General features: G+C 45.1%; 1 protein-coding gene across 1 annotated transcript in view; it reads right to left on the reverse strand.

The window, feature by feature from the left end:
* The window catches only part of SUSD6 (sushi domain containing 6), a 103,779-nt gene extending 95,431 nt beyond the window's left edge, over positions 1 to 8,348 (reverse strand). Inside the window, exon 1 of the mRNA XM_081087652.1 lies at positions 8,309 to 8,348. The gene's annotated coding sequence lies outside the window, so the exon portion shown is untranslated. The remainder of the gene's footprint in view (positions 1 to 8,308) is intronic.
* Positions 8,349 to 11,239: the final 2,891 nt, after the last annotated feature.

Here is an 11,239-nt window from a genome sequence, read left to right on the forward strand (position 1 = left end):
GGCTGGCGGCGGAGGGCGCGGTTGGCGTTTTCAATCGGGAGGGAGTCGCAGACTCTGAGCTCCAGATCCGGGCGAGTCTTTAGGGACCCAGACTCAAGCGGGAGAAGCGGGACTGTCTGGCTTCGGTCAGAGCCGAGTGCAGCTTTCTCTCCGAGCTTTGCAGCGGGTGCTGGGACTCAAGAGAGGCAGAGCCCCTGGAGACAGGACTGAGAGCCGCCATAACTGCTCTCTCTGGCCCACCCTGTTGATCCTGTGCGACCAGCCCCGCCCAAGCCCTGCACAGAGGCATTTGCCGGATAGCCTCAGGCAAACGCCAGATTAGCACCTCCCTAGAGGACAGAAGTTCTCTCACTGCTGACACAGCTGATTCTCATAGCCACTTGGCCTGGAGGTCAAACCCTCCCTGGAATTAGCTACAACAATCAAAATTTAACTATAAGACCACGAACAAAGACCACTAGGGGGTGCATCAAGGAAGCATAACAAAATGCGGAGACAAAGAAACAGGACAAAATTGTCAATGGAAGATATAGAGTTCAGAACCACACTTTTAAGGTCTCTCAAGAACTGTTTAGAAGCCGCCGATAAACTTAATGAGATCTACAAGAAAACTAATGAGACCCTCGATGTTATATTGGGGAACCAACTAGAAATTAAGCATACACTGACTGAAATAAAGAATATTATACAGACTCCCGACAGCAGAACAGAGGAGCACAAGAATCAAGTCAATGATTTGAAATGCGAGGAAGCAAAAAACACCCAACCGGAAAAGCAAAATGAAAAAAGAATCCAAAAATGCGAGGATAGTGTAAGGAGCCTCTGGGACAGCTTCAAGCGTACCAACATCAGAATTATAGGGGTGCCAGAAGATGAGAGAGAGCAAGATATTGAAAACCTATTTGAAGAAATAATGACAGAAAACTTCCCTCACCTGGTGAAAGAAATGGACTTACAGGTCCAAGAAGCGCGGAGAACCCCAAAAAAAAGGACCACACCAAGACACATCATAATTAAAATGCCAAGAGCAAAAGATAAAGAGAGAATCTTAAAAACAGCAAGAGAAAGAAACTCAGTTACCTACAAGGGAATACCCATACGACTGTCAGCTGATTTCTCAACAGAAACTTTGCAGGCCAGAAGGGAGTGGCAAGAAATATTCAAAGTGATGAACACCAAGAACCTACAACCAAGATTACTTTATCCAGCAAAGCTATCATTCAGAATTGAAGGTCAGATAAAGAGCTTCACAGATAAGGAAAAGCTAAAGGAGTTCATCACCACCAAACCAGGATTATATGAAATGCTGAAAGGTATCCTTTAAGAAGAGGAAGAGGAAGAAAAAGGTAAAGATACAAATTATGAACAACAAATATGCATCTATCAACAAGTGAATCTAAGAATCAAGTGAATAAATAATCCGATGAACAGAATGAACTGTTGATTATAATAGAATCAGGGACATAGAAAGGGAATGGACTGACTATTCTTGGGGGGGAAAGGGGTGTGGGAGATGCGGGAAGAGACTGATCAAAAATCGTGCACCTATGGATGAGGACAGTGGGTGGGGAGTGAGGGCGGAGGGTGGGGCGGGAACTGGGAGGAGGGGAGTTATGGGGGGGAAAAAAGAGGAACAAATGTAATAATCTGAACAATAAAGATTTAATTAAAAAAAATTAAAAAAATAAAATAAAACAGGTATGGACTGGAAAAAAAAAAAAAAGCAGCAGTACATGTGCACTGAATTTAGACACTATTGCATCTCTCAACTCTCACTACTGTTTACAGTTCTCACCAAAGAGTTGGAAACAATGCTATTGGAGAGTTCAAACTTCATAAACAAAAGATTCTCTGTGTTTGTGTGTATAACATCTTTTCTTAATTCAGGGCAATATCCCCAACACCAAGAGATTTTGCTATAACACTGTCCTTCCACAAACAAACTGCATAACCAAGTACAATGGAAACTTCAAAGTAAAATTTGAATGCAGCTTTTAAAATATCTCCCTGAGAAATAAAAATACATAGCCACAGAAAAACTTATGCATGGATGTTTATAACAACATCATTCCTAGTCACCAAAAACCAGGCAACCCAACTGCCCATTAGCTGATGAATGGATAAACAAAAGGTGTATACAATAGATTATTTAGCAATAAAGTGGAATGAAGTACCACTACATGCTACAACATGGATAAACCTCAACAACATTATGCTTAGTGAAAGAAGTCAATTACTAAAGACTACATATTGTAAGATTCTGTTTATATGAAATGTTCAAATAGGTAAACTACAGAGAGAACAGATTAGTTAGTGGTGGCCATGGGCTGGGAGCACTGTAGAGGAACAGGGAATGACTAAAAGTGGGGTTTCTTTTGGGGGAGATGAAATGTTCTAAAATTAGATTGTGGTGACAGCTATACAACTCTGTAAATATACTAAAATCTATTGAGTTGTTCACTTTAAATGGGTTACTTTTATGATATATAAATGGTCTCAATAAAGTTGTTTTTAAAAAATACATATTAGATTAAATAAAAGCACCCCTCTGAAAAAACTCTCCTTGAGCAAACCTAGAAATGACCTAGGTGTATAAAAGATAATATTTAAATCACAGATTATCTATTTGATGGAATATTATAAAGTTATTAAAAATAATTACAGAAGGCTACATGCCATAAGGAAAGTGTTTATGATATAGCGCTAAGTTCAAAAAACAATACAAAATTGAATGTACTCAGATTACCAAATAAAAGAAAAAAACAGAATACATGGAAATGTTTGGATAGTAGAATTATGGTGACTTTTTTCTCCTTTATTTTCCAAGCTTTCTGTAAAATTGTCTCAGTGTACTGATATACACACACGCACACACCTCTATCTTCCTTCAGAAAGTTTGCCTAGCTACAATTTAAATGCAGTTCAGTAGCTGAGTGTCAACATATGAACCAGGTGGTCACAGTTCAATTCCCCATCAGGGCAAATGCCCATGTTGCTGGCTCCATTCCCAGTAGGGGGTGTGCAGCGGGCAGCCGATCAATGATTCTTTCTCATCATTGCTATTTCTCTCTCTCTCTCTCTCTCTCTCTCTCTCTCTCTCTCTCCCTCTCCTCTCCTCTCCTCCTCCTCCTCCTCCTCCTCCTCCTCCTCCTCCTCCTCCTCCTCTTCTTCTTCTTCTTCTTCTTCTTCTTCTTCTTCTTCTCTCTCTCTCTCTCTCTCTCTCTCTCTCCTCTCTCCTCTCTCTCTCTCTCTCCCCCCTCTCCCTTCCTCTCTGAAATCAATAAAAATATATTAAAAAATAATAAAAAGCAAAATAAGCAAAACCACCTTGTTCTCTTTTTCAAAGTTCCCATTCTTAAATCTCCACTTCCTTAATTCACTGAGATCACCTCAGAACAGCCCAAAAAAGGAAGAAAGGGATAAACACTCCTATCTCATTCCCAGAAGCCAGTTTCATTTTACTGGCTATTTCAGAAGCCAAAGCCTAGTGTAGCCAAAATTTCAGCAAGGAGAGTGCACACAGAGCAATTCCACACCCTGATCTTAAACTTCTGTGGGTGAAAGCAAGTCACTGCAGGCAGGAGTTTGGACTTGGAAAGAGTGGACATTCCCCCACCTAAGAAAAGATGGTAAAAAAGAAGAATTGGGACAGAGCCCCTATTTGTGTCTCTTCTTACAAGATTTTGTGCCCAATCTCCAACTACAGGAGAAAAGAACCCTAAATCATTTCATTTTCACCACAAAGATCTTCTGAGTAATAAAGAATTGTCAGTTACCAATGTTGCCACCTGCAAACCCACTGAGAACCTATTACTGTCATCAGGAATCCCAGGCTAACATTCCCCAAGTCAAGGAAAGGGGCCCTGCCAAAAAGAAAAAAGAAAGAAAGAAAAAGTATATATTTATATATGTGTGTGGGAGGTGTAGTACATTTAAGGGCACATAGCTATCAGGTAATTTTTAAGGATTTACTAACACTGCCGACAGTAACAGGGAACTGCATCTGTTTCTGCTTGAGAAAAAAAGCTTCAACAATATTCTGTTTCTGATTCTTGCATACAGCCTTTAGATGTTTCAAGGGTGGCTATTTTCCTTTTTTGAGATATAAGAGCCAAGGAGAGAGAATACATCACAGGCAACACCAGAGTCTGTGAAACCCATTTATTTTTCACTACAGTTGCATTTTCTGCTGTTGCTATACCAATACCTTCACAGGGACTCCACTGTCCCCCAGCCCTGACAATAGCACAGGTGGCCTATCCTGGCTGAAGTAAACCAGTTTGGCGCCACTACAAGGTCTACCAGCAGAGTGGAGTCTTCCACACTCAGGTAAGAATCAAAGGATGAGAGAACAAACAGGAACCCTGCTGCTTCCAAGCCAAAAGACTAAAAGTGAAAGAAAAATGACACCATCACAGAAACACATGAGCACTAGAAAAAGGAATCATTCACAGGTGCCTGACAGGCTCCGGGGCTAAAACCTAAGCCTTGTAAAAGGTTATTCTTTCTCCACCTCTACTTTTTCAGATAAAGGTTTTTACACAGAGACCGGAACTTACCATCACCCTAGGGAACAAAGGCTGTTGCCTTGAATCCCACCCAGGGTATGAGTGAACAGATCTTGATGCTCAAGGACAGTCACCCCAATGCTTTCCTGACATTGCTTCACTGGTCTCAGATCCACAGCTGTTAGCAGCTTCAAATACCCATTACAAAACCCTCAGCCCCATCCTCAAATGACATCTGTCACTCCCACCAACAGGAAAATAGCCTTCCCACATTACAGGCATTATTTCTCACTGCTTTAGTTTTCAAGTTTCCTGCGATATGGCAACCTAAGAATATTAATTTAAAAAAAGACACATTCCATTAAATGCAATCTCACTACAGTGGAATATGTGGGTGGCCCCAGACTGAAGCCATCTTGAGGAGAAGTTGAGGGAGAGTCTCTATCATCACATATGCATTTGTCCCAATGCTTACCCTTAACCCAACTGTCTTAACTCTCACCACTCAAGTCTGCATCAGAGCAATATTTGCTTCCAAAGTTTTTTGTTGTTGTTGTTTTTTGAAAGTACTGGGCTTCTTCTATTATTCGTTTCTTCTCATCTTTCTTCTACTGCTTGATGGAATGTCCCCTAAACAAGACATCCCTAACTGTCCAGGCAGATAGAAAAGGGAAAATGAATACTGCCTGTCACCTTCAACTGGGGATCACATGACAGCTCAGGAGCTTAGTAAAAATGCTTCATGCATGCAATTACACAACCTGGCCCAATGGGTCTGCTGACATGCAGGTCTCCAAGTAGGCATTTCAGACCCATAAGAGGGCATTATGGCCCTGCTGCTACCTCTTGGTAAGTGGGGAACAAGAGGGAAAAGACATGCACATGTGCTGTCTGACCTTCCTTCTCTGCCTGCAAGCAGCTCTCCTAAAGACATTCTCCCCAGTTCACTTGTTTGGGTAAGGAAATGAGTAAAATCATGCGACTCTGTAATTTTTAAAAAAGATATTGTAATTCTCTGACCCCACAAACAGGTACCAGTAGTTACCTGGTTGTCAAAAGAGCTAAGGATATGGAAAAAGAGCGCAAGGAAAGATTTAAAACATAAGGCAAGTTTTCATCTGGGGGGTGGAAAAGCATGAAGAAAGTGAAACAATGCTTAGTAGCAATAAACCTAAAGTAAGTTCTTACTTTTAAGAAGCCAAGTGACTTACTACCTTTGGAAGTTGCATATGTGTGTATGGAGGGAGAGGATAGCTATAGGAATTGCTGCCCCAGCAACAGCAAAGCAGGAAATCCCCTGCCAGGAGGTGCACCATTACATAAGAGCACACGTTCAATCACCACGAGATGGAGACCAAGCAGGAAACCAGACAAAATGTTAAGGTCTCTTCATCTGCCAGCCTGCATCAGTAACATCTTTTGTTTGTTTTGTTTTTTTTTTAATATATTTTATTGATTTTTTACAGAGAGGAAGGGAGAGAGATAGAGAGTTAGAAACATCGATGAGAGAGAAACATCGATCAGCTGCCTCCTGCACATCTCCTACTGGGGATATGCCCGCAACCCAGGTACATGCCCTTGACCGGAATCGAACCTGGGACCTTTCAGTCCGCAGGCCGACGCTCTATCCACTGAGCCAAACCGGTTTCAGCTGTTTTTGTTTTGTTAATAACATCTTAGTCTACCTTTCTTCCTCTTCTGTCAGCCCAAATTCTGGGCTTTGAGAAGGCACACCTCAGCAAATAAGTTGAACTCTGCCATTTGACAGTAAGTTTGCTCTCAGGGTTTAAACACTGCAGAGCAGAGGTCCGGGCAGGCCCGGTTCTGAGCACCCAGTTCCTGTTCCAGTCTAGCTGTAGGTGATGACTTGTATCACATGCCGTATCTACTACAGTATGCAAAAAGTCGCAGTGTGTACAGGGAAGTCCTACCTATCAGGCCTCTAGTTAATTCATTGGGCACAAGTTCCTTTAGCAGCAAATGGCCACCGATGAAAATTAACAACATAAACAAAAATGACTTAAAGACTGTGAACTCCATGAGGGTTCTGTCTTATTTATTCCAGTATCCCCCAAACCTAGCACAGTGCCTAACATACATTCTGTACCACATAAATACCTGTGAGTACTGAATGGAAGAATAAACAAACAAATGAATGTTGTGCAAACATACCTTGGAGAAAAAGTTAAAGTGCTCAGGATTTGAAAAATAGCCTGAAGAAGCAGTGCTGTTGAAAAGACTCCAGAATGACTCTGGGTTTACCAGAAAGTAAGCAAACTAGAAACTAACAGTAAAATCCAGTAGTTATAGTGTGGGCTCCACCACAAGCTATCTTTGTGACCTTGGGCAAGTTATTTGTTTAGCTTTGGTCTCAACTAAAAAAAAAAAGGGAGGGGGGAGAATAATACCAATACCTACTAAAAAAATTTGTTGTTTATTTAAAGGAGATCAAGAAAGTAAAGTTCTTGGCACAAGGCTCGATACATACCAAGTCCTCAATAACTTTCCTTATTACTGCTATTATTGCTGCTTTATTGAATACTTCCTTTACTGAGGGGGAAGTAGAGCGCCCCTCCCAAACTCTGAAAATTTTCACTTCTGGTTGAACATGCCTCCAGCTAAAAATGCAAAGCCCATACATACAGAACTGAATGCCAGGCACATGTCTCTACTAGCCTCCACTGGATGGTGAGAATTTAGGTGTGGAATTCCCAAACCAGAAAGGGTGTGTGTACACATCATCCATACATACATTTTAAACCAGAGGAATGAAGAGAGCAAGAAATGAATTAGCCACTGTGAAAGGTGGAAAGGCCCACTTTCCCACCTCCGTGGATCTAGAAAGGGAGTCAATACCTGCAGTTTAACTGAACCGAGGAGGAGTTTTATGGCACCTCTGTACAAAGCACACACAAGCCCAGTTACCAAGAGCAACAAAGCCCAATGAGCCGCCTGCCAGAGAGAACATCCTGTGGGAACAGCAGCATGAGGCCTCTTCGCCAGAACATGAACTTCCCTGGAACCGGCCAGGGACCTGGTTGTGACGCCTCTTTTCTCCTGGGTCTTACGGTCCCCAAAACCACCTCCCCCTCCTCATCTCCTTACAGGTAACTTTTTTCCACTTTCAGCAACCTCACAGCCACAACCCTACCTGAGGGTCAGACCTACACGAATAAAATAAAATAAAAAAGAAAGTCTACATCTATAAACAGGAAACGGTTTCGGTGAGTCTCAACCGGGATAATAAGAGAAGTTTTTGAGATTAAAGACCAGAAGGGGCGCCGGGGCTGCAGAAAAGTCCCGGGCTCACACGAACTCCAAGGTTCGCTCAGGAAATCCACCGTCGCTAAGCAAACCCTGCCCCCGTGCGGGACGCGCAGCTGGAGTCGGCTGGCGGGGGAAATAATAATAGTAATAAAAGAAAGAGGGCCTCAGCCTACCTCCTTTCCAGGGATGCGCCCACTGCGGTCTCCACCCTGAACTCCCCGGCAGCGAGCACGACCCCGCACGCCGGGCGAGGCCAGGCCGGCGTGCCCCGACCCCCGCCACTCAGCTCCCGGCTGCAATACGGCCGACTGGCCCTCCCCGAGGCCTCGGCACAGACTCCCCGGCCCCGGACCCCGCCGGCCCACGCCGGTGACAGCGAGACAGCACAGAGCAGCTGACGCCGGCGGCCGGCCGCGGTTCCCCAGCGTCCGGCCTGGACGGTGCGCGCCCACCCCGAGCCCCTGACAGCCAGCCGGGCGCGCCAGTGACACAATGCCGGACCCCGCCGCTCCCCGGGCACGGTGACAACTTACCCCGGGAACGGCGCGGCGACCTCCGGGAGGGGGGCGCTCGCAGCTTCCGCGGCGCCGGGATCCGCTCCGCTGCCTGCGCGCGCCCGCAGCCCTCTCGGGTGTAGGCGAGGCCCCGCGTGCCCCGCGTGCCCTTGTCTGGCTGCAGCTGGCCGGCGCTGCGGGAGGAGGAGGCGGGAGGCAGGGCGCAGGCTGCTGCCGGCTGAGGAGAAAAAAAGAAAATAGAACGCGGCGGCGGTAGCTCCCGCGTCACTAGCCCAGCTGTACGGCGCGGGCGGGGGGAGGCCCGGGGAGGGAGGAGGGGAAGGAAAAGGGAGGGGGAAGGGGCGGGGCCACGCGCGCACGCAACAAGCGCCGGCGTCGCGCCGCTGCGACCGCCCTACAGGGAGGCTCAGGCGTTCGACAGCGGCCAGCACGCACGCGCTGCCGGCGGGCCACGTGCCCCAGAAGGTGAGCCGGGTGGGGGTGGGAGGGCCTTAAAGGGACAGTCACCTCGGCTGCGCTGAAGTGCCTGGGGCAGTGGTTTAAGCTTGGGCTGTGTCCTGTTTGCAGTTCGTCCTCCAGCTCTTTTACTATTATTATTTAGATTTTTTAATATATTATTTGGATTATTGGATTACTATTATTTGCAAAGAACTGGTTTACTGTCAGGTTCTCCAAGCACTTTCTTGCTTGTTGCCTTATTAGCTTTTAAATCACTCGCCAGAGCTATCACCAAGGCAGGCCATTATCTCCCAAACTATGGCGCATAGCCTGACAACGTCAAAATTGCTCCGAGGGTTGGAGTGGGTGTAAAAATACAGATTTGGGGGCCTCACCTCCAACCTTTCCGATTCAGTAAAGCTAGGGTCAGATTCAGGAATCTATTTTAATGAGCATTCCGAAGTGATTCCTCAGCACGCTAAAAGCACACGACGAATCTCAAGGTTGATGAAACCAAAGCTGAGTGAGGACAGGCAGAGGCGGAGCTACAACCCCGCCACACTGCTCACTCTATTTCCTGTCCGGAGTCTCCCCGCCTGAGGCTATTTTCCAGCACCTTGCTATATGAGTAGTTTGTGCACTGTGGCTACATAAGTTATTGGTGATCGCATTTCGGTCCTAAGAGATAAATGCTCCGCTGATGTGTTTACAGGGCTTGTGGCTCCTCCGTGGCGATGGTTGTGACTTTTTATCTTTGTGCCCAGGGCCTTGTACAGTGCCTGTCTCAGAGGCGCTCTTAAATGTCGAGGCCCTCTTACTTGAGAATCAGTGCCTGCGTCTGCACTTGGACAGACTTCCGTCTTCGCTGCAGCGTGTAGAGAAGTCAATCCTCTCTGTTTGCCTGGGGCTAAGGGATTTCAAGGAACTAAGACTTCCAGTTCTAATATTAGGACAGTTGTGGGCAAACTGAGATAAGTTGGTCATTGGTATGGTATGTCAGAAGGCACAGTATTCCTTCTCTCTCCCAGGAATCTAACAGGTAGCTTGTGCTTGTACCCCTTAGAGGGCACAAAAGAGGAACCTGGCTCCCTGAAAGTGCAAGAGAGAAAAGGTTCAGAATTAGTATATTGTATCTCTGTTGCTATCATATAGATAGATAGATAGATAGATAGATAGATAGATAGATATAGATAGATATGGCTAATATGCTAAGTGTCCAACCATCTGGGTAATGACTTCACGTAGCAATGCCTAGCTTCCTCTCCCTAGCAAGGACTAGCCTCCTTGCAGTTTCTTCAGCCCAGGAACACGACTTGCTTTATAGCCAGGTGCAAACATTTCACACTATAACCTAATGTCTGTGAAGCGTTTTCTCATTTCATTTGATCCTCACAGAAGCCCTGGAGTAGGTAGATAGGAGACTTGGTGGAATCCTATTTTCTTTTCATTAGCTGGGAAATGGAGATTTAGAAAGCTGAGAAACTTGATCCGATTGAAAAGAAGTAAGAAATGGTGGACCTTGAAAATGACTTCAGGTTTTCTCACTGTGCAGAATATAGTCAAACACTGCTGCAGCCCTAACCGGTTTGGCTCAGTGGATAGAGCGTCAGCCTGTGGACTCAAGGGTCCCAGGTTCGATTCCGGTCAAGGGCATGTACCTTGGTTGCGGGCACATCCCCAGTAGGGTGTGTGCAGGAGGCAGCTGATCGATGTTTCTCTCTCATTGATGTTTCTAACTCTCCTTCCCTCTCCCTTCCTCTCTGTAAAAAAATCAACAAAATATATTTTTTTTTAAAAAAAACAAAAACACTGCTGCAGTTAAATATTTTACCCTTTGTTCTCCCTGCATGATCTACAATAATAATCTGCTTCATGTTGATATTTATTGCTGTGTTGCTGACAATTACCTGAAAGAGAAGTTGGAGTACTTCACTGGGCTGGAAAAAGTTTAGTTACATCAGAAAGCAGGTCTAATTAAGCAAGTTTATTCTATATCTATAAAAGGCTAAGTTGACTTGCACATACGTGATACATATAAAGCTCTTGGCGCCAATCACACGCATGTGTTTCCATCTGTCATTGTTGATCGTGAATTTGGTTGACACCTCTGTTATAGAGAAAGGGTGAAAAGCAATATTAAAATATTTCTTCTAGTTAATTTCCTTTCAATGTACATGAATCTGTGCACTGGGCCACTAGATACTTATAACAATAAGAATGACAGCATATATTATTGAGCACCTACTGTGTGCCACGCACTAGGTAGGGACTTTTATACATGTAACCACGGTCAAACAAACTCAAAAAGATTCTGGAGGCTTTGCCTAGAAATCTATACTAATAATAGGGTAATATGCAAATTGGTCGGGACACCATCACAGTAATGACTGATCAGCAGGCTGCATGCGCAGCAGGTGCAGGTGGGCAGGGACTTGCAGCATCAGGGACAGGGGCAGGGCCATGCAGAGAGGCCTCTCCGCACGCCTGTGCCAGGGGTCTGCAGGTGCACAG

Source organism: Myotis nattereri (assembly GCF_964212035.1).
Source record: "Myotis nattereri genome assembly, chromosome: 1".
NCBI classification, from domain to species: Eukaryota; Metazoa; Chordata; class Mammalia; order Chiroptera; family Vespertilionidae; genus Myotis; species Myotis nattereri.